A 23,414-nucleotide genomic window follows, 5' to 3' on the forward strand; every position below is an offset into this window, starting at 1 on the left:
CTTCCTTGCTTTCGGTTTAGTCCAGTTGTGCTGACCTCCCCTGTATTATGTGTTGCCTTTCCCTTCACCTAAAGCAGTTCTTATCTACTGTCTAATTAGTGAATGAGCCTCTCCCACCCTCCCCCCTCTCATAACCACAAAAGAATGTTTTCTTCTCAGTTTAAACTATTTCTCAAGTTTTTATAATAGTGGTCTTATACAATATTTGTCCTTTTGCAACTAATTTCACTCAGCATAATGCCTTCCAGTTTCCTCCATGTTATGAAATGTTTCACAGATTCCTCACTGTTTTTTATTGTTGAGTAGTATTCCACTGTGTGAATATGCCAGAGTTTATTTATCCGTTCATCCACTGATGGACACCTCGGTTGCTTCCATCTTTTTGCTATTGTAAACAGTGCTGCCATAAACATGGGCGTGCATATATCTGTTCGCGTAAAGGCTCTTATTTCTCTAGGATATATTCCAAGGAGTGGGATTGCTGGATCCAATGGTAGTTCTATTTCTAGCTTTTAAAGGAAGTGCAAAATTGATTTCCAAAGTCATTGTACCATTTGACATTCCCACTAGCAGTGTATAAGTGTTCCAATCTCTCCACAGCCTCTCCAACATTTATTATTATTATTATTATTTTTTTTGATTAATGCCAGCCTTGTTGGAATGAGATGAAATCTCATTGTAGTTTTGATCTGCATTTCTCTAATGGCTAACGATCATGAACATTTCCTCATGTATCTGTTAGCTACCTGAATGTCTTCTTTAGTGAAGTGTCTATTCATATCTTTTGCCCTTTTTTTAATTGTGTTATTTGTCTTTTTGCAGTTGAGTTTTTGCAGTATCATGTAGATTTTAGAGATCAGGCGCTGATTGGAAAAGTCATAGCTAAAAACTTTTTCCCAGTCTGTAGGTAGTCTTTTTACTCTCTTTTGGTGAAGTCTTTGGATGAGCATAGGTGTTTGACTTTTAGGAGCTCCCAGTTATCTAGTTTTTCTTCTGCATTATTAATAATGTTTTGTATACTGTTTCTGCCATGTATTAGGGCTCCTAACATTGTCCCTGTTTTTTCTTCCATGTTCCTTACTGTTTCAGATTTTATATTTAGGTCTTTGACCCATTTTGAGTTCATTTTTGTGAGTGGAGTGAGGTATGGGTCTTGTTTCATTTCTTTGCAGATGGATATCCAGTTATGCCAGCACCATTTCTTAAAAAGACTATCTTTTCCCCATTGAACTGTTTTGGGGCCTTTGTCAAATATCAGCTGCTCATATGTGGATGGATTTATGTCTGGATTCTCAATTCTGTTCAGTTGGTCTATGTATCTGTTGTTGTACCAGTACCAGCCTGTTTTGACTACTGTGGTGGTATAATAGATTCTAAAATCAGGTAAAGTAAGGCCTCCCACCTTGTTCTTTTTCAGTAATGCCTTATTTATCCAGGGCCTCTTTCCCTTCCATATGAAGTTGATGATTTGTTTCTCCATCTCATTAAAGAATGTCTTTGGGATTTGGATCGGAATTGCATTAAATATATAGATTGCTTTTGGTAGAATAGACATTTCTATAATATTAAGTCTTCCTATCCATGAGCAAGCTATGTTTTTCCACTTATGTAAGTCTCTTTTGGTTTTTTGCAGAAGTGTACTGTAGTTTTCTTTGTATAAGTCTTTTACATCTCCGGTAAGATTTATTCTTAAGTATTTTATCTTCTTGGCCGCTACTATAAATGGCCTTGATTTGGTGACTTCCTCTTTGATGTTCTTTTTGTTAGTGTAGAGGAATCCAACTAATTTTTGTATGTTTATCTTGTATCCTGATACTCCGCTAAACTCTTCTATTAGTTTCAGTAGTTTTCGTGAGGATTCTTTAGGGTTTTCTGTGTGTAAGATCATGTCATCTGCAAATAGAGATACTTCTACTTCTTCCTTGCCAATCTGGATGCCCCTTATTTCTTTATCTAGCCTAATTGCTCTGGCTGGGACCTCCAACACAATGTTGAATAAGAGCAGTGATAAAGGGCATCCTTGTCTGGTTCGCGATCTCAGCGGGAATGATTTCAGGCTCTCTCCATTTAGGGTGAGGTTGGCTGTTGGCTTTGTGTAAATGCCCTTTATTATGTTGAGGAATCTTCCTTCTATTCCTATTTTGCTGAGAGTTTTTATCATGAATAGGTGTTGAATTTGGCAAATGCCTTTTCTGCATCAATTGATAAAATCATGTGATTCTTGTCTATTGTTTTATTTATGTGGTGGATTACATTAATTGTTTTTCTAATGTTGAACCATCCCTGCATGCCTGGTATGAATCCCACTTGGTCATAGTGAATTATTTTGATATGTTGTTGAATTCTGTTGGCTAGAATTTTGTTGAGGATTTTTGTATCTACGTTCATGAGGGATATAGGTCTTTAATTTTCTTTTCTTGTGGTGTCTTTACCTGGTTTTGGTATCAGGGATGTGGTGGCTTCATAGAATGAGTTTAGTAGTATTCCGTCCTTTTCTATGCTCTGAAATACCTTTAGTAGTGGTGGTGTCAGCTCTTCTCTGAAAGTTTGGTAGAACTCTGCAGTGAAGCCATCCGGACCAGGGCTTTTTTTGTTGGGAGTTTTTTGATTACTTTTTCAATCTCTTCTTTTGTGATGGGTTTATTTAGTTGTTCTACCTCTGCTTGTGTTAGTTTAGGTAGGTAGTGTGTTTCTAGGAATTCATCCATTTCTTCTAGGTTTTCAAATTTGTTAGAGTACAATTTTTCATCATAATGTGATATGATTCTTTTCATTTCAGTTGGGTCTGTTGTAATATCGCCCATCTCATTATTCGGGTTATTTGCTTCCTCTCCTGTATTTCTTTTGTCAGTTTGGCCAGTGGTTTATGAATTTTGTTGATTTCTTCAAAAAACCAGCTTTTGGTCTTGTTAATTCTTTCAAGTGTTTTTCTGTTTTATGTTGCATTTAGTTCAGCTCTCATTTTTATTATTTGTTTTCTTCTGGTGCCTGTGGGTTTCTTTTGTTGCTCTTTTTCTGTTTGTTCAAGTTGTAGGGATAATTCTTTGATTTTGGCCCTTTCTTCTTTTTGGATGTGTGCATTTATTGATATAAATTGGCCTCTGAGCACTGTTTTTGCTGTGTCCCCAAGGTTCTGATAGGAAGTATTTTCGTTCTCATTGGATTCTCTGAATTTCTTTATTCCATCCTTAATGCCTTGTATAATCCAGTCTTTTTTGAGCAGGGTATTGTTCAGTTTCCAAGTGTTTGATTTCTTTTCCCTGCTTTTCCTGTTATTGATTTCCACTTTTATGGCCTTATGGTTAGAGAAGATGCTTTGTAATATTTCCACGTTTTGGATTCTGCTAAGCCTTGCCTTATGACCTAATGTGTGGTCTATTCTAGAGAATGTTCCATGTGCACTAGAAAGGAAAATATACTTGGTTGCTGTTGGGTGGAGTGTTCTGTATATGTCTATGAGGTCAAGTTCGTTGATTGTGGCATTTAGATCTTCCGTGTCTTTACTGAGCTTCTTTCTGGATGTCCTGTGCTTCACCGAAAGTGGTGTGTTGAAGCCTCCTACTGTAATTGTGGAGCTGTCTATCTCACTTTTCAATGCTGATAGAGTTTGTTTTATGTATCTTGCAGCCCTGTCATTGGGTGCATAAATATTTTAATATGGTTATATCTTCTTGGTGTATTGTCCCTTTAATCATTATATAGTGTCCTTCCTTATCCTTTCTGATGGATTTAACTTTAAAGTCTATTTTATGAGAAATTAATATTGCCACTCCTGCTCTTTTTTGGTTGTTGTTTGCTTGATATGTTTTTTTTCCATCCTTCGAGTTTTAGTTTGTCTCTCTAAGCCTAAGGTGTGTCTCTTGTAGGCAGCATACAGACGGATCTTGTTTTTTAATCCATTCTGCCACTCTGTGTCTCTTTATTAGTGCATTTAGTCCATTTACATTCAGGGTAATTACGGATAGGTATGAATTTAGTGCTATCATTTTGATGTCTTTTTTTGTGTGTTGTTGACAGTTTCTATTTCCCACTTAATTTTATGTGCAGAGTAGATTATCTTTATTGTCGTTTCCTCATATTTGTTGATTTTGTTTCTGCTGATTATCTATTTTTTTCTTGTATTTATTTTGATGAGTAGAATAGTTTGTCTCCTTTGTGGTTACCTTATTATTTACCCCTATTTTTCAAATTTAAACCTAAATTTTTTTTCTTTGTATCACTGTATCTTCCTCTCCATATGGAAGGTGTATGATTACACTAAAAATGAACTTTTTTATGGGGATAAAAAGCAACACCCAAAAACTTAGTATTAGGAAAAAAAACATAGGTTTATCAGTTATTTACTACTTGGTAGCAAACTGTCCCCAAACTCAGTGCTTTAAAGCTACAAACATTTATGATCATTCACTGTCATTTGGATAGTTCTGCTGATCTGGCCAGGCATGGCTAATCTGAACATGAGTCTGAGTCTGTAGTCTGCTGGCCGGTGGGCTGTAGACTGGTTGTCCAGGATGGCTTTACCCATATGTCTCGTGGTTGGCTGGATACTGGCCTAGGTTTGGGTGACTGGGCCACATGTTTTCTCACCCCCAAACCAGCCTGGATTTTTCACACGGCAGTGGTAGGATTCCAAGAAGAGAGGAAAGGTCTACAAGACATCTTGGTGCACACTGTCACTTTGGCCATATCCCACCGGCCATTGAAGGTCTCAGTCCCGCCCAGACTCAAGGGGCAGGGAAATAGGTGCCACCTCTTCTGGGGGTGCAGCAAAGTCACATTGCAAAGGGCATGGGCACAAGAAGGAGGGAAAAACTGCAGCTGTTTCTGCAATTTTCCACAATAGGAAGTTTACTTTTATGCTTTGAAGATTGATTTCATAAAAAATTAAAACTTGGGCGCAGTAAAAAACTCTATAAACAAAGCTAAAAGAGAAACATCAAACTGAGAAAAACATGAGCAACTTATACGGCAGACAAAATGTTTCTGTGCCACAATAAAAAGGCAACATTCTAACCTAAAAGCAGGCAAAGGTTTAAAATGATCAGTTCTCCAAAAGAACACAAATATCCACTAAGCCTAAAGATGCTCCATCTCACTAGTAGTCTGAGAAAAAACAAATTAAAACAAGAATAAAGTAAAAGTTATCACTAAAATGACTGACAAAGGTAAAAACAATTCATAATATTCAGAGTTGCAACCATGCAAAGAAATGTACTTTCACATACTATAAAAATTGAGGGGTATAAATTTTTATCCTTTCTATGGGTCAGTCCGCAATACATGTATTTAAATTCCCATATTTCATAAAAACTGGAAGGCATTTAGTCAACAGAGTTGAAGGAGTCTCTTGCTTTGAACCTGCCCAGAAATGTGCAATGGAAGCAAAGTTAAAAGTTCCGCAGGGATGGAAAGAATGAGCCAAGGACACAACCCCAAGAACAACTGATTTGGAAAGGATTCTCACAAGATGAGTTTTGGTTTTTTTTTAATTTTTTTTGTGCTTTAAGTTTACAAATCAGGTCAGCTTCTCTTACAAAAATTTACATACACCTTGCTGTACACTCCTAATTGCTCTCCCCCTAATGAGACAGCACAGTCCTTCCCTCCACTCTCTCTCCTCGTGTCCATTTGGCCAGCTGCTGGCCTCCCTTGCCTTCTCATCTCCTCTCCAGACAGGAGATGCCAACATAGTCTTATATGTCTACTTGATCCAAGAAGCTCGTTCTTCACCAGTATCATTTTCCATCCATATTCCAGTGCAATGCCTATCTGAAGAGTTGGCTTTGGGAATGGTTCCTGTCTCGGGGTAACAGAAGGTCTGGGGACCATGGGCTCCGGGGTCCTTCTAGACCCAGTCTGACCATTAAGTCTGGTCTTTTTATGAGAATTTGGGGTCTGCATCCTACTGCTCTCCTGCTCCCTCAGGGGTTCACAAGATGATTTTTGTGAGATGAGATCATTTTATGTGACCCCCCCGCCACGCACACATGAAATAGGGCACTTGCCCTCTAAGAAAAAAATTGCATATCACCCATTATTTGTTAAAATTCAGAATTCCTGGTGCATTGCAATGCGCCTGCTTATCTGTATTTGGGTCTAAGAGCATGTGTGTTTACATTTTGTTAAAGTATAACCATCTAGTAATATTCTTTCCATATTGCCCCACCTTGAAATGCATTGTATATTATGGTTAAATTTTAAATCGTGTCTTCCTCTCTTCCCTCACTAGTGCAAACCCAGCAAAACAGAGTTAAGTGATTTGTTGAAGTATTAACATGTAGAACCTTGTTTGATTTCAAGACATGCAACAATATTTTAAAATTACTTGAAGTGTAATACTTGTCAAATATGCTGTTGGTTCAAATCAGAGAATAATACAGGCAATACATGTAAATGCTACAGTCCTTATTTGGTATAAAAATTATGGAAGACTGTTTCAGACAGAAATGAGCTAGCAAGCCATGAAAAGACGTGGAGGAATCTTCAATGCAGATTGCTAGGTGAAAGAGGGCTGTCTGAAAAAACTATATACTGTGTGATCCCAGCTATATGACATTCTGGGAGAAGCAAGATTATAGAGATGGGAAAAAGATCAGTGGCTACCAAGGGTACCGGGATGAATAGGTGGTACACAAGGCATTTTTAGGGCAGTGAAACTATTCTGCGTGATACTGTAATGGCAGACACATGACATCATGACTTTGTCCACACCCGTAGAATTGTACAACACAAAGAGTTACTGTAGAACCTATGTATTTCAATGTGAACTATGGACTGCAGTTAGTAATAATATACCAATATTGGTGCGCTAATTACAGCAAAGGTACCACAACGGCAAGATGTTCATAATAGGCAAAACTCCAGGAGTGGGGAACACCTGGGAACTCTGTACTTTCTGCTTCATTTTCCTGTAAACCTAAAACTGCTTTAAAAAAATTAATTTAAGAAATTAATATTAATTAAAATTGTAGAAGGCTGACAAATAAAACATGGCAGCGTTCTTTACACGTTCTGAAATTCTATCATTTAATCTTAACACAGAAGTGAACTCCCCCCACAGAGGAAAGCACTTACGATTTCCCTAAATCTTACATATCAATTTAAAAACGTGAGATTACTTATCAAACAGGGACATTTCACAGTTAAATGTTGTAGATTAGCTGTTGGCTTACTGCTTTTAATGACTCCTGCAGCATGGAGTTAGGCTATTTTTTCTTTGCCAAATCCTTATTTTCTGAGTATTTCTTCTGAGCGTTCGCCTAGGTGTGGGCTCCATCTGGGAGGGGCAGGAGCTGGAGTTTTTGAAAGAAGTGGAGCTGGCATTGGGCCTATCTTATCCTACCGATCCATGATAAAAGAAAGGTACTCCTCCTTCGGGAGCTGAGAAGTGTCATTAAAGGACAGAACGGGATCATGCAGGCATTCAGTCCATCAAAGATCTCACACCATTCTGCTTGTGTCTTTGTAGAAAATATGTCTGCAAAAAGTGTCTTCAGCCTCAGCCAGTCTGGCGAACTCAGCTGTCTGGGAAGTTTTTGAAGGATCAGAACTCGGTCCTGCCAGAAATTTCTCATACATGGGGGCTTCATAAGCCCCCACAGCCATAAATTTCCCGTTGGAGGTCTGATATGTTTCATAGAAAGGTGCTCCACCATCGTGTAGATTTTTTCCCTTTGCTTGGTTAAGGTTATCCACATTCTGCAAGGACCACAGCACGGAGCTAACATATGCTATGCCTTCTGTCACAGCGGCATCAACAATTTGCCCTCTTCTAGACTGGGCACATTGAAAAAGAGCCATCACAGCACCCATCGCCCCCAGAGTTCCTCCTCGACGGAGGAAGCTAGGAAATTTGTGGGTGCCTACGGTTTCTCGTGTTTCCAGCCAAATTTTAACAATACACCAGACAAAGCCAAAAAGTGACTATCACGCCCTTGGCTTTGGCAACCCTTACCGAGTAAGTTCATCCCAGTAGAAGCATTTGCAGAGACGAGTTTCGGGTTCCGCAGTAGCATTTCCTCTAGCAAAAGTTTCTCTTTCCCCGGCCCGTTTGGGAAAGGATCAGCCAGCACATCAGACTAAAGGCAGATTTTCTCAAGAACGGCAGCACCTTTTGGCGTCTTCAGGCTCGGAGCCAGTGATTATCTACTCCAGTTGACACGCTGAAACATGTCTTTTTGGTTCCAATCCACGTGAAGCACCTGGGCTCCAAGGTCGGCTAGAATCATCCCACGGGGGAAGGAAGAAGGGAAACTTCCCGACCAACTGCTGTACCAGGACTTTGCTCCACGCCATGTTAGCTTTCCACCTAGAGAGCGGGAAAGAGCTGTGAGATAAGGTGCCAGGAGCTTTATTGTGAAACCTAGGTTCAGAACATACTAGGAGGAGTTTAAAAAAGAAGGCCCACCCGTCCAAGAGTCAACAAGTGGTTTCTGAAGTTTACTTCATGTGTGAGTTGTCTTCCAGCTTTCACTGCTCTTATAGCCCAACTCCCTTCAACTATTGACTGTGGTTACCATTATGGGTACAAGTCTGTCCGTTGTCCACATGTACTGAATGTCTTCTATAAAACCCAAAAGCAAACCCATTGCCATCGAGTTGATTTTGACTCAGTGACTCAGAGTAGAACTACCCCATAGGGTTTCCAAGGAGTGGCTGGTGGATTCCAGCTGCTGACCTTCTGGTTGGAAACCCTAGTGGCATAATGGTTAAGAGTTCGGCTGCTTACTGAAAGGTCAGCAGTTCGAATCCACCAGCTGCTCCTTGGAAATTCTATGGGGCAGTTCTACTCTGTCCTATAGGATTGCTGTGAGTTGGAATCGACTCGACAGCAAGGGGTTTGATTTTTTTTTTTTTGGACATCCTGGTTAGCAGTCAAGTTCTTAACCACTGTACCACCAGGGCTCTGAATGTCATCTATAGAGGAACCTATTCTCTGTTTTTACCGCTGGCATCATGAAAAATGTAGGAAGGCCAATGTCAAAGATTAGGGAGATTCATCTAAACACTAGGATTTTCCCTAAAAAACTGTCATTCTTCCATTTGTATAAATATTTTGAAGCTTTTTTGTTGTTGTTACTTGGGCTTATCTTTTGAAGGTAGCTTTTTTTCTGATTATATAGATAACAACAAAAAAAAATAACACACAAATTCTTAGAAAATACTACAAAGTATAAAGAAAAGAAAAAGATCTTTTGAAATACCATCACCAAGAGGTAGCCTTGGTTAACATTTAGGAATATCTTCTTTCTCTGCATATTGTAATAATTAGATATGGAATCATAATTCAAAACCAGTATCATATTATCCATGCCATTTTATATCTTGCCTTTTTTGCTCAACAGTATACTATGGATCTCTTCCCACGATATGGAATTCAGTTCTACATCAGTATTTTATTAGTTGTGTGATAGTTCATGGATTAAAAAAAAAAAACACAGTGCTATTGAGTCGATTCCGACTCATAGCGACCTTATGCAATGCCCCACGGGGTTTCCGAGGAGCGCCTGGTGGGCTTGAGCTGGAATAGGTCACCCTTATTTACTTCAAGTCTCTTGTGGATAAACATTTGGGCTGATTCCATTTTTTCCTGTTTTACACACACTGCAGTGAATAATCACCCTTTTACACTCTTGTTTCCTTCTTCTCTGAAGTAAAATTACTCCATGAAATTTTACCGTATTAGGATTTAAGATACAATTGCCTTCTGGAAAGATTTTTTTATAATTTGTACTTGTTCCACTAGTGTATAGTCATTAGTTTTCTAACACTTTTACCAAAACTAAGTACAGTATTTGATACGCAGAGATGCTGTCTGCTCTGCCAGACCACATTAAGATGAATCATGTCAAATTGCCACCACTGATCTGTTGTTGACCTATAAGTGGTCATTTTGTATGGTTAAACCTAACAGAAATTTCTATAACATTTCATTACCTTGTTCTTATATATTGTATTTTATTATGTAAAACCCGGCCAGGCCGTTCTCTAAACCTTCAGCGTTTCTTTGCTGTGTAGTGGTGTCATCTGCAGAGACGAAAAACTGCAAAGGATCATGTTTATGGAGGAGAAGAAGGAAACCAGCAGTTGGATTTTGAGCACGTCAAGTTTAAGACAGCGTGAAATACCTAAGTGGTGATGTTGAATAGTAGGTTAGATGTATGATTCCCAAGTTCAGAGCTAAAGTCTTAACTAGAGATAAAAACTTGAATATCACCAGCATAAAAAACCAAAAACCCACTGCTGTCAAGTTGAATCCAACACATAGTGAGCCTATAGGGCAGGGTAGGGTTTCCAAGGCTGTACGTCTTTACGGAAGCAGACTGCCACATCTTTCTCCCTCATTAGCGTAGAGATGGCATTTACAACTATAAATATCAAAGCTGTACCTCTCTGGAGAGTGCCCTCTGAGTGAACTGTGTTAGTGGTTTCATCCTATGCAAACCTGTTCAGGATGATGAAAGACTTTCTCCCGGGGTATCAGCAAGCATAATTTATTAAGGAACATTTATAAGCACAGGAGGAAGGGAACAGGACAGATTCTCCATCCCTGAAGGAGATGCAATCAAAGTACACGCAACCATTGTTTAAGAAGCTGGCCATATTTACAAGAAAGATCCTCTAAGGAGTGTCCCTTTTCTCCAGCCTCTGTCGCCAACCTCTAATCTTGGAAGCAACAGTTGATTGCTCAAGCTCGTTTAGGAATGGCTACATTCTGTCTTATGGGATGTGAAGCAGAGCCACGTAGCAGGCTCTACTACGAGAGACATCAATATGATTTCTTGCTTGGCCCTTTATCAGTTCTGTGACTTTGGACTTTAACTTCTCTGTACTGCCTCACCTGTGAATTAAGGATAATAATACCTACTCTGTAAGATTTAGAAGTTTAATATGAGGGAATGTAACACACTATCTGGCCCACAGTAGGCTCTCAGTGAGTATGGAATATTGGTATCTAGAATTGTGCAAAGCTCATTTTTAGCTCAGTTTTTCACCTGGAATATAGCTGCACATTTTGTATGACTTAAATGGCTGGCTTATGTGTCTGCACCAGCCCAGCTGTGTGTGTTAGTGTGTTTCAGTGTGTTAGGGGGCTGGTGGTGCATGGAGATTCATTGGAAATTAAAGAAAAGGATGATCCCTAAAGGCTGGAGAACCCAAGGATATTCAGGTTACATTGATATTAATGACATGTCATTGAAGATCACTTCTGACAGAAATATTTTACTGACAACTTTCAAATTTCTACAGGCCCGATCTTCCTCCCTACTCTTAGAACTGCATTTCAAAATACCTGAGAGAAAGCCACACTTACTCATACTGCTGTCGCCTAAAATTCCATAATCCCAAACCAGCTCCTTTATCCCAACTCTCAACTGCACCCTAAGGCCATTCCTGGTCCCAGCTTTCCAGGCAGCCAGAACCTCCTCTCCTGTGCCGCCTTCCCTCCCTCCACACACAGTCTGTCCCTAAGTCCCCTAGGTCTCTCCCTGTTATGTCTCTTGAAGTCATTCCCTTTTTTCCCTTCCCACTGCCAGCATGGATATTCACACACTTACTATCCTCACATGCAGTAGCCATCGTCTTACCTCCTGGGTCTCTCTGTTATAATCCACGGGACCCTGACTCACTGTCTCCCAGCACCTGTTAGCGTGTAGTAGTGTGTGGGGTGGGCCAGACCTGAAAAGGGCAATGAGACTAGCCTAAGTACACACAGCAAGCCCTGGAACTGGCCCCCAATTCAAGCATGAAACTCCAGCCCCATAGGCAAAGGGTAGGCTCTCAGTCCCGGGCCTAGAATGGTACCTGGCACACAGGGCCAAATTATCCAATAAGCATGGTACCATGGGCCCAAATGTGCCTTCTCACCGATCTGCAGTGCTACAATTTCACCTGCAGCCCACCATTGCAAAGATGTGGTGAAACCCACGTGAAACTGCTCACCACATATTAGCAAGTAAATACAAGTACCTTGCTCAGTGCAAACCGATGCGTGCCATGCTTGCTGGCTAACCTGACCCTGCTGGCACATAGTAGGTGTTCAATAAGTTTCAACTGAATGATTGAATTAGTTCCAACTCCTGACCCCCCACACCCAGTTATCTCTCCTCTTACGATAAACGGCCATGCAAGCCAGAAGATGGGCTGAGAGAGAGAGATACCCTCATACACAGTAACAGAGAGGGACCAAGATGGAAATGGACAGAAAATTACCCTGCACGACAAGTGGAGTTCATTCCCAGGGGGTGGGGGAGACATTAAGAAGGCCCCCCACCCCAGGGGTGTGGCCAGCGACCGAGTGTCACCCACATCTGAGGGGAGGTGACTTCTCATGTCAGTTTCACACCTTGGTCAAGGGGGCCAAGGGGTGCAGTATGCTTTATAACTGTGTGTACTGGCTTGTCTAATTTTAGAGCCTGGTATAAGGAAGCCCACTGTTGCACACATTTGCACATGTGCTCACATGCACGTGCACACACACACACCCCTAACTATGTTCTTCACATCAGCCTTTTTCAGTAGTGAACCAGTCGCCCTGGAGTCAGCTCTGACTCACGGCAACCCACGTGTGTCAGAGGAGAGCTCTGTTCCACAGAGTTTTCAACGGCTGATTTGAAGAAGTAGGTCACCAGGTCTTTTTTCCAAGGCACTTCTGGGTGGACTTCAACCCCCAGTCTTTCAGTTGGCAGCTGAGCGCATTAACTGCTTGCACCATGCAGGGACTGTTTTTAGTAATAAAGCTCGTATTTTGATCTCTGGCTTCCTGGCTCTGGTACCTATTTATCAGCTAGGCCCAAACAAGGAACAGGTGTGCACGTACTGAAACCATCAAATGCCAGTGGGGTCTAACCACAAATCTGAGTATGATTCCACGCCTCTTCCCACCACGTTCTCCCTAGGGAAACGGTGGCAGGCCTCTTCTATGGGGTGGAAATTGAGCAGTGCCTGATCCCTCACGTAGGATCATGACCAGTTACCTGGGTAAGAGTCCAAGATTGAGGTACTAGAAAGAAGAAGAGATTACTCTCTTCTGGCCTTCAGACTTAGCTGCTTTTATAGGTCATCAACAGTGGGTCTGAATATGGCGGGCATGCTCTGTGAGCTGTACGGGTGGTACCATGGCAGTGGGCCAGGCCGACCAGCTGCGACTCGGGGACTGTGCAGTTCAGGTCAGCAATTTCCTGTGCTAGGTGCGGGGACATAATAAGTGAACAAGACAGACACCTAGTGCTTATGGAAACTATAGTTTAAGGGAGAAGCTGATATTTCCATGTTGTTGTTGTTAGGTGCTACCAAGTTGGTTCCAACTCATAGTGACCCTGTCTACAACAGAATGAAACATTGCCTGGTTCTGTTATAGTTGTTATATTTGAGCCCATTTTTGCAGCCGCTGTGTCAACCCATGTCATTGAGTTGTCCTCTTTTTCGCTGACCCTCTACATTACCAAGCATAATGTCCTTTTCCAGGGACAGATCCCTCCTGATAACATGTCCAAAGTATGTGAGATGAAATCTCACCATCCTCACTTCTAAGGAGCATTCTGGCTGTATTTCTTCCAAGACAGATTTGTTCATTCCCCTGGCAGTCCATGGCATAGTCAATATTCTTCATCAGCATCATAATTGAAAGGTATCAATTCTTCGGTCTTCCTTATTCATTGTCCAGCTTCCACATGGAAACGAGGCTTGGGTCAGGTGCACCTTAATCCTCAAAGTAACATCGTTGCTTTTTAACACTTTAAAGAGGTCTTTTGCAACAGTTTTGCCCAAATTCAATATGTCACTTAATTTCTTGACTGCTGTTTCCATAGGATTGATTATAGATCCAAGGAAAATGGAGTCTTTGACAACTTCAAGCTTTTCTCTGTTTATCATGACATTGCTTACTGGTCCTGTTGGGATACTTCCATACAGGGTGGTAATTGATCAGTGGGCTATGAGCAGAGAGCAAGGCATACAGAGAGAAGGTGCTTGCAGGTCAATCTGGGGGTCAGGGAAGCGCCCCGAGGAGATGTCACCTGAACTGCATCATGAAGAATTAATAGGGAGTTGCTAGTTGAGGGAAGGTGAGATGAGCTTTTTAGGCAGAGGAGGCTCAGGAACAAAGGCAGTGGGCTTGGAAGAGCTTGTTGTTTGCAGGGACGAGTAGTCAGTTTGGTAGGGTGACCACACAGGGAGGCAGGGGTGGGTAGAAGGGAAAGTTGAGAGGGCAGTAGGAGGCAGTGCATGGTGGACCTTGTTCCCTGCCACAAGAAGTTAACATTTTAGTACACAGTGACAGAGCTATCAGAAGGCCTTAAGCAAGGCTGCAACATTATCAGACTTGCTTTTTAATATACTGTCTTTGTGTGGACAGAGGATTAAAGAGGAGGTGGCAGGAAGGGAGTTAGGAGGCTACTGTGAAATTCCAGATAAGAGATCATGAAGGCCAGGCCAGTGGAACTCAGGATAGAGAAGACAGAATGGAGCCAAGAGTCATTTCATGGGTGGAATCATCAGAGTTGGTGACCGAGGAGGTGAAAGAGGACTTTAATTTGGGATGCTATATGGTGATTGTGCCTTGAACCGATACTGGAATGTACGGTGGGCAGAGGAGCTTGGGGCCCCAAAGGGAACATTGTAAGGGAGAGGCAAGGAAGCGGGGGTGTCAGAGAAGAGCAGTGTCACAGGACCTAGGAGAACAGAGAGTTCAAGGAGTGTGTGGTCATTAGGGTCAACTGCAGCAGAGAAATCCAGCCTAATAGGAGATAAAAAAGATCTGTGGGTCAGGGAAATCACTGGTGCCCTATGTCAAGGAAATTTCAGGAAAGTGATCAGGTGGAGGCCAGCTAGCAGAGGGCTGAGGAGGCAGCCTTAGCAATGGGACATGGGAGAGTCTAGCAGAGCAATGTTGTACTTAATGGCACAGGTTTTGGAGCTAAACAAACAAGTGTTCAAATTCCAGTTCTGCCACTTAATAGTTGTGGGACTTGTTTTGAAGCTTGTCTCCATTTGCTTGACTCCAACCTTTTGCTATGTTGATTTCTAACATCCTGGATTCCTGTGTCTCCTTGACTAGCCCAGACCTGTGACTCCATATTCTTTCACAGTCCCCAAGGGGCATTCATTACTTCTCTTCTTCCCCAACCCCAGCAAGAGAGCCTGAGGCCCCATGCCTTTTCCTAGATGCTGCTAACACCCCCTGTTGTACATCTTCATTCTCCAGAAAGATTTTGTCTTGGTAGGTGGCATAAACAGGAAAGATGGATTCCTTGCGGCCCAATGCAGATTTACCTATATAGCTGCAAACCAGGTCTTTGAACCAGTTCAAACTGGTTCACTTATGGCCAACGAAATGAAACCAGAACAGACCCAAATTTTTTAAACTTGGGTGATTCGGAATGATAACCAGAACGGGAAAAATTATGTGTCAAAGCCCTGGAATGGGAGACTTGGAAGAAACATAGTAAACCCTTTCAGGAGCCTGATGCGTGACATTGGATTATTGCCAGGACTGTGGAGAGTGGTACACATTCAAAGCAGCATGGTTGATCGTCATCTTTGAGCTGAGCACCACCATTTCTGGCTCTACTGGTCAAGGGATTTGGTTGCTATGCAACACACGTGCTGCCCTTGTTTTCTAAAATAGAGATTAAGTTTCTAGCAGGGCTTCAACCTGTAATTTTTCCTGTACTGGTTATCATTCCAGTTCACCCACATTTTAAAAATTCCGGTCCATTCTGGTGTCTCTTCATTGGCCGTGACTGAATTGGGCTGAACCAGTTTAAAGCCCTGCTGCAAACACTAGAAGGTTTCAAACATAGAGATTTAATACAAAAAAGAAGACCTGTGAACTTGCCTGTATCTGGCATTCAGACCCAAGTAGATTTTGTAATTATTTATATCCCAGGAGTTCCTCAGAACTCACCAGGAAGTTATATTTCCGTTCTTCATGTGTCACAGGAGATTTGGGTTTGGAACAGCATTCAAGTCCACACAATGCAGAGATGCTGAACTTAGATGCTTTTTTCCAGAAAGCAACTTTCATGCTCTTAGTGGAATTTATTCAGAAAGTTGTTCCTGATTCTCACTACAAAGCATAGATAGTCACTTGCTTTCCCTTAAATTTGAATTTCCGGTAGCTTAAATGCTCAAAATGAGAAGATATTAAAAAATAGCCATGTGTTCTCTTATGCATAATATCCTTAAGTTTGGGGGACTAGTTTGTATTTTGAGAGAAATCATCTTGCCTTTTGGAAAAAGTATCAGATGCTTTCTTTCTATAAAAATTAGAGACCATTTCCCTGCTTTATGAAGAAACCAAACCAGTCGCCGTGGAGCCAGCTCCAACTCATGGCAACACCGTATGTATCGGGGCAGAACTGTGCTTCATGGGGTTTTCAATGGCCGGTTTTTTGGATGTAGATCACCATGGCTTTTTCTGAGGCACCTCTGTGTAGACTCAAACCTCCAACTTTTCGGTTAGCTTCCAAGCATGTCAGCTGTTTGCACCACCCAGAAATGATACTAAGAATTACACCGAAAAAAGATTCTAAAACAACTGTTATTCCAAAACAGAAGAGACAATCCAGATTTCCAAAATGGGAAAAGCTGAGAAAGAACAGGACTATTTCCTTATAATGCTTAACGGTACAAAAGCCTACAAAGAGAATTGTGTAGAAGAAATTAATCAAATGGCCAAATAATTTAAACCTATAATATTTGGTAGGTATTTCATAGGATGGGAGTTTTTAAGTGAGATGTCACATCATTTTATGATTATCATGGTCAGCAGACATAAAACAAGAAAGAAAAATTCTGAAGCAGCAGTTATAACCTAGCAGTTTGCCTGGCTGAGGAAGTCTAAGGAATTCTGCGTGGGAGTTTTAGTGGTCAATTAGGCCACTGTCATCAGTTCAGTTTACACACAGTGGAACACAAGCTGGACAGATGGAAAACTGCACAACTCCTCGCTCAGAGTCAAAGAGAGAAAATGTGTCTGTCTTCATGTGAGATGACAAAGCATGTGATCTGTTTGAAAGAAAAATGACTTTCAGTTGTTTCTGTATTCTCTTCTGTGGGGGGAGCGTTACTATTGGGAGATAAATGAATGCACAGTCAAATGGTTTCAAAGACGCTTCATATCTAAATTCAAGCAAGGCTGTGCCTTGGGTTCCAGGAATTCGTATTTCCGGTTACTGTAATAGTTCCCATACTTGCACAGAGCCTAATTTCACCCAGTCCCTGGCTTGGTGCCTGACAAAGGCTACATGTTACACGTTGTAGAAAGATGTGGTTATGATCTCTACAATGTTAGGATCAGAAACTGAAAATACTCATTTTCCTTAATAACCCAATATGGCCCTGACATTCTTCAAAATACCTGTCTTTCAGCCAGCATATCTGCACACAAGACCAAACCAGACCAGTTGCCATCGAGTTGATTCTGACTCCTAGCAACCCCATGTGTGCAGAGTAGAGCTGCTGCATAGGGTTTTCAATGCCGTGACCTTTCAGAAGCAGAATGCCAGGCCTTTCTTCTGAGGCACCTCTGGGTGGTTTGAACTGCTAACCTTTTGGTTACTAGTCCAGCACTTAACCGTTCGCACCACCCAGGAATTCCCGCATCCAAGAGAAAAGGCACCTTGTAAAAGAGAACAGGAGCCCATGACCTTACTTCTGAACCATTCTCCTTGAGCCAAACCGTTCTACTCTCTCTCATCCTCTGACCTTGGCTGTTCCCGTTCTCTCAGTTTCCATTCTGACTTGACCCTTGTTATTTTACCCTATGCCAATTTTTTCTACCCCGTGTTTTGACTCTTTTCAATACATTCTGGTTCTCCATCTTGCCTGCCCTCCCTCAAGAAACACCCTGTTATGGACTGACTTGTGTCCCCCCTCTACAAAAAAAAAAGTTTGTTGAAGTCCTAAGCCCCGTACCTGTGAATGGCCCTTGTTTGGAATTAGGGCTTTCTTTCATTTATCAGTTAAGTTTAACAAGGTCATACCAGAGTAGGGTGGGTTCTAATTCTATTTCCTGTGAGTGATGGCTTATAAACAGACACAGAGAGAAACAGAGAGGGCAAGAGAGACGCAATTGTGATGATGGAGGCAGATGCATCTATACGCAGCAAAGAAACGCCAGGGATTGCTGGCAGCCACCAGAAGCTAGGAGAGAGGCATGGATCAGTTCCTCTCTCAAAGCCCCCAGAAAGAATTGACACAGCTAAGAAAGACACTGATTTGGACTTCCAGCCTCCAGAACTGTGAGAAAATAAATTTCTTTAAAGCCACCCACTTTGTGGTATTTTGTTATAGCAGCACTAAGAAACTAAGATACGCTCCTTCTAAACTCTGTTTTAGAACTTCCTGTCCCTGGTTTATTTTGCCCTTTCTGCAGAAATCAGTCCAGGCATAAAGAATTCAGTGTGCAAATGTACTCATATGCTTATTCTGACCTTTTCTGGAGCTGATAAGTACAAAGTAATCCTTATAGAAAATAGTTCTGTCACCTACCCCATCCTTCCCATTCCGACCACCCTAGTTCAGCCCCTTGCCAGGTGGAGTAGAAAACTGCTATTGCCTCTAAACAGGTCTCCCACCTTCTCTGGATTCATCACACTGCAGCCATCATTGTTGAAAAGCCGTGACTAAAAAGTCTTACCTAGCCTTGAACTCTTTAATGCTAGTTATCATAAAAAATATACACCTCTTATTTGGATCTTACCATTCTTCCTTTGTGTGATCGATTTTCTCTCAACTTCACTGGCACTGCCTCATAGCACGTGGCAGAGTCTTTCTTGCACAGTCTAGAGACTCAACATTGTATTTTATTGATTCTGAAATGAACATTTTCTTTTCAGTTTTAGTATCTCTGAAATCAGGATGCATGTCATAATTGGTGACAGTCAGTTCAGCTGGCAGAGATTTTTCTTTCTTGGTGATATGCGAAAAGCAATGACGTGTTAAAATTGCAGCACCTTAAATTTGATTAAATAAGATGAGTATTTGTTGATTTATTAATGAGTCTCAAAATTCATTAATTTCTTGTCAATTGGTACTATTTTCCTAAACTTACATCACTGAAGTCTGGAAGGAACCCTGGGTCCTAATGTCCTAAATTCAGTATAAAATTCTGTATTCCCCTCATCTGTTTCGTTCATTATTTATCATATTTGATGTTTTCATTCAGTCTTTACTTTTCCCAAGCTGAAAAGTTCTAATCTGGTGGCTTATTGTCATCTATCTTCTTGATTGTTTAAGTTTAGTGACTCAAAGCTGAGCCATCTTTATCCCTATTTCCTCCTTCCTTCCTTCCTTTCTTTTCCAGCCCTCCCTGCCTTCTTCTCAGGTTTAATTTCTAGAAGCACATGAAGAATTTCGAGTGTGTAGGACATTGTATAGACTAGAACGATCTTCCTGTCTTTTCAACACTCTTCCTTATAATGTTTACCATTTGATTCCAGCAGACCAACGGGTTGAATGTTCTACAAGTGATTCCGAAATCCTTTCCTAGGCTGGGATGATTACTTCACAGTTTATGACTTATGAGACAGTTTCATGGCTTAACTTGTACTTGCCAACATGCAAACTCCACGCGACACCTCTGGCCACTCTGTGAGCGTCATCTGATGAGATAAGCATGCTCAGTACCATCTGTAAACTTGGAAATTGCAGGGTTAATTTTCTCTTCTATTTCTAATCAATATATCAAAAATTTTCAGGTTCTGTTCCAGTCTCATTTCAGTTTTTTTAAATCTAGCCTTGGTGTGGGAAAGAAAAGGTTCCAGTCATTTAATCGACGAGTCAGTGAACTAGAGCTTATTGAGAAGGTGCATTAAGGCAGGGGATTGTACAGATTGGGGGAATATTTATGCCTGACCAGCTTGTGGAGATTGGAAGTTTGAATCACAGGTTTGTGGCTCATAGGATCCCCTGAGTGCTTGCCGAGGGATATAAATAACACCCACAGCTCAGCAGATCTCTGTGAAGCATAGTGTTCCTATAAAACTAAGGCTGCATAATTCAGCCAGTAAATCCATGCTCCATTCCATCTCTTCCTACTGATCTACCTTCACCCCTTGTTAATAGGTCTCGTACATCCTGTTTACTCATTTTGAAAGACAACTTGGGAACTGAAATCTCCCTCTAGCTTTTTCTTCAAGAGTAATTCTGGAGAAAAGCACATTCTTCTTTCCCTGCTTTTTTTTTCTTTTTTAATCAGAAAATGAACAATTAGTAACGTAATTATCAAGTACAGTGTTAAGTAGTGTCTATTCTTTGAACAGCCTCTTATTGTTGTGTTTGGATTCCCATCAAAGGAGCGCTGCCTTTGTTGGGAAGCCAGCCTGATTTCTGGTTGTTCCTGGTCTAGACCATTTTCAGAAGTTCTCCTTATTTGGGCCAGCAAAGCATGGCTGCAGCCTCCTTTGAATCCTGCATGCTGCCTGAAACCCCTCTGCATTTTCTCAGGGGTCACTCTCTCATCCTCCACCAGGACATTTTCAAATTAATCTTCTCCTTTACAGAGTGAAGACAAACTGCAGGGTGAAGTAGTATTGAGAGTGTAGGCTCCAAAGCCAGTTTGTTGCTGTCATTGTTGTAACTAAACACTGTCCAGTCCTGGACCATCCTCATGATCAGTTGTGGCTCCTACTGCTGGACCATTGTGATCCATAAGGTTTTCATTGGCTGATTTTCAGAAGTATATTGCCAGGCCTTTCTTCGTAGTCCATCTTAGCCTGAAATCTCCACTGAAATGTGCTCAGCCTCATAGTAACATGCAAACCTCTGCTGCTGGGCAGGTGGTGGCTGTGCACTGGCCAGGAATCCAACCCCATCTCCTGCTTGGAAGGTGGGAATTCTTCCACTGACCCACCAATGCCTCAGAGCCGGGTTACCTGGGGTGAACGTAGGCTCTGCGCGACCTTGGGCAAATTAGTTAACCTCTTTCCGTGCTTCTCTCTCTTCAGCTGTAAAATGGGGCTAATAATAGTACCTGCCTCATAGAACCATTCAGAGGATGAAATGAGTTAATACAGGTGAAATGCTTAGAACAGTGTAGTATGTGGCAAGGGCTCAGTAATTGTTATTATGAGTTGTATTTAGAGAAAATAGAATTTATCAATTACAAAACTCACTCAACTGATACCAACAAATTTGCATTTACTTACATCCTTTCTTCCATCCTCCTATTAAAGGAGATCTTCTTTTAGGCTGCACAGCAGTTAAGAGCTATGGCTGCTAACAAAAAGTTCAGTAGTTCAAATCCAACAGCTGTTCCTTGAAAAGTCTATCGGGCAGTTCTATTCTGTCCTATAAAGGGTCACTGTAAGTCAGAATTGACTTGACAGCAACGGGTTTGGTTTTTTGGGTTCAGGCTAATTCCTCCCCCTGTGCTTCAAATACACTGCATGACGCCCTGCTTTCTCAGGGACCTCATGTTATATTACCTATCATCTTTCCCTCTTACATCTTAAATCCCACCTACCCTTCATTATGATTTCTCTCCTCAGCATTACACATAGTCAAGACTCTCATTACAAAATAGTAATCTCTCAACTCCTACCACTTTAATGATCACCCCAGCTCTTGCCATCTCTGCAAAGACAAATGCTTGAGAGTTATCTATACTCTGCTGGTCGCTCACCTCCCACCACTGCTCAACCCCTGTATCTGGCTTGTGGTGCCTCCCTCCACTAAAGCTGCTCTCACCAACATCCCTGCCTGCTCATTCGACCCAGGGGACATGCTCAGTCCTTATCCCACTTGGCCCTCTGGCAGCATCTGACACTGTTGAGTATTCCCTCTTTCTTAAAGAGGCCCCTTCCCTTAGTTTCTCACACCTCACACTTGCTTAGTTTTCCTCCTTTCTCTCCAGTTCTTTTCTCAGTCAAGACTCTTGGCACATTTCCTCTGCCTTTATTTGGTGTTCATTGGGCCTCTGCCCTGTTCTCCCTTCCTTTTCTATCAATATTTACTTTGTGGTTAATGCTTTTGGTATTCCATTTAAGAAATTTTTCTTTACCCTGAGTTTACCAAGATATGGCAGGTCATCCCATTAACAAGATCATCACAGCCAGGTCAGTAACAGGAGATCTCCTTGAGCAATCCCAATTCATTCCACCGAGAGTGCTAGACCCATTACCCCTCCAGGGTAGCTCCAGATTGGCACTGGTCCTACTCCTCTGAGAATCTTTAGTGATTTCACTGACCTTTCTCCATGGTCCTAGGCCAACCTACCCGGGCACCATGAGAACAGTTGGTGATGAACAGCACTATTTATAGACACCTACTCTCCTTGCTTTTGATTTTACTCTCCTTCAGTCTGATTTCCCACGAGATCAAAGAAAATTATTTTATCCAGTGTCCTCTTTTATCTTTGAAGTTAAATTACTGCCAGAGCACAACCTCTCCACCCAGGGAAACTTTTGTCTGTCTTCTTGCCATTGTCAACACCTTTAATCCTTTACCTCATAATCCCCTCTCTGCCCCTGCATGACAAAACCCCAACCCGATCTCACAATCTGATTTCATTACTGCTAACTGGGCTGCTGAGCTCTGTGGGATCCATTGTTTGCCTTTGAGTCTACTGTGACTCATAGTGACCCTGTGGGACAGAGTATAACTGTCTCATAGAATTTCCTAGGTGGTGATCATTACAGGAGAAGATCTCCAGATCTTTTATCCCAAAGAGCCACTGGGTAGGTTCAAATTGCTGACATTCAGTTAACAGCTGAGCACTTAAACATTGTGCCACCAGAGCTCCTTTGCTGGCATCTTATTGTTATTGTTGTTAGGTGCCATCGAGTTGGCTTTAACTCACAGCCACCCTGTGCACAACAGAATGAAATACTGCCTGGTCCTGTGCCATCCTCACAATTATTGCTATGCTTGAGCCCATCATTGCAGGCACTGTGTCACTCCATCTCATTGAGGATCTTCCTGTTTTTCACTGACCCTCTATTTTGCCAAGCATGATGTACTTCCCCAGGGACTGATCCCTCCTAAGAGCATGTCCAAAGTATGTGAGACGCAGTCACACCATCCTTTTTGCCAAGGAGCATTCTGGTTGTATCTTTTCCAAGACAGATTTGTTCATTCTTTTGTTAGTCCATACTATATTCGATATTCTTTGCCAGCACCACAATTCAAAGGCATCAATTCTTCTTTGGTCTTCTTTATTCATTGTCCAGCTTTCACATGCATATGAGGCAATTGAAAATACCGTGGCTTGGGTCAGGTGCACCTTAGCCCTCAGGGTGACATCTTTGCTTTTCAACACCTTGAAGAAATCTCTTGCAGCTAATTTGCCCAGTGCAACAGGTCTTTTGATTTTTTGACTACTGCTTCCATGAGTTGATTGTGGATCCAAGTAAAATGAAATCCTTAACAACCTCAATCTTTTCTCTGATTATCATGATGTTGCTTGTTGG

The sequence above is a fragment of the Elephas maximus genome, chromosome 1 (assembly GCF_024166365.1).
Source record: "Elephas maximus indicus isolate mEleMax1 chromosome 1, mEleMax1 primary haplotype, whole genome shotgun sequence".
NCBI lineage: Eukaryota > Metazoa > Chordata > Mammalia > Proboscidea > Elephantidae > Elephas > Elephas maximus.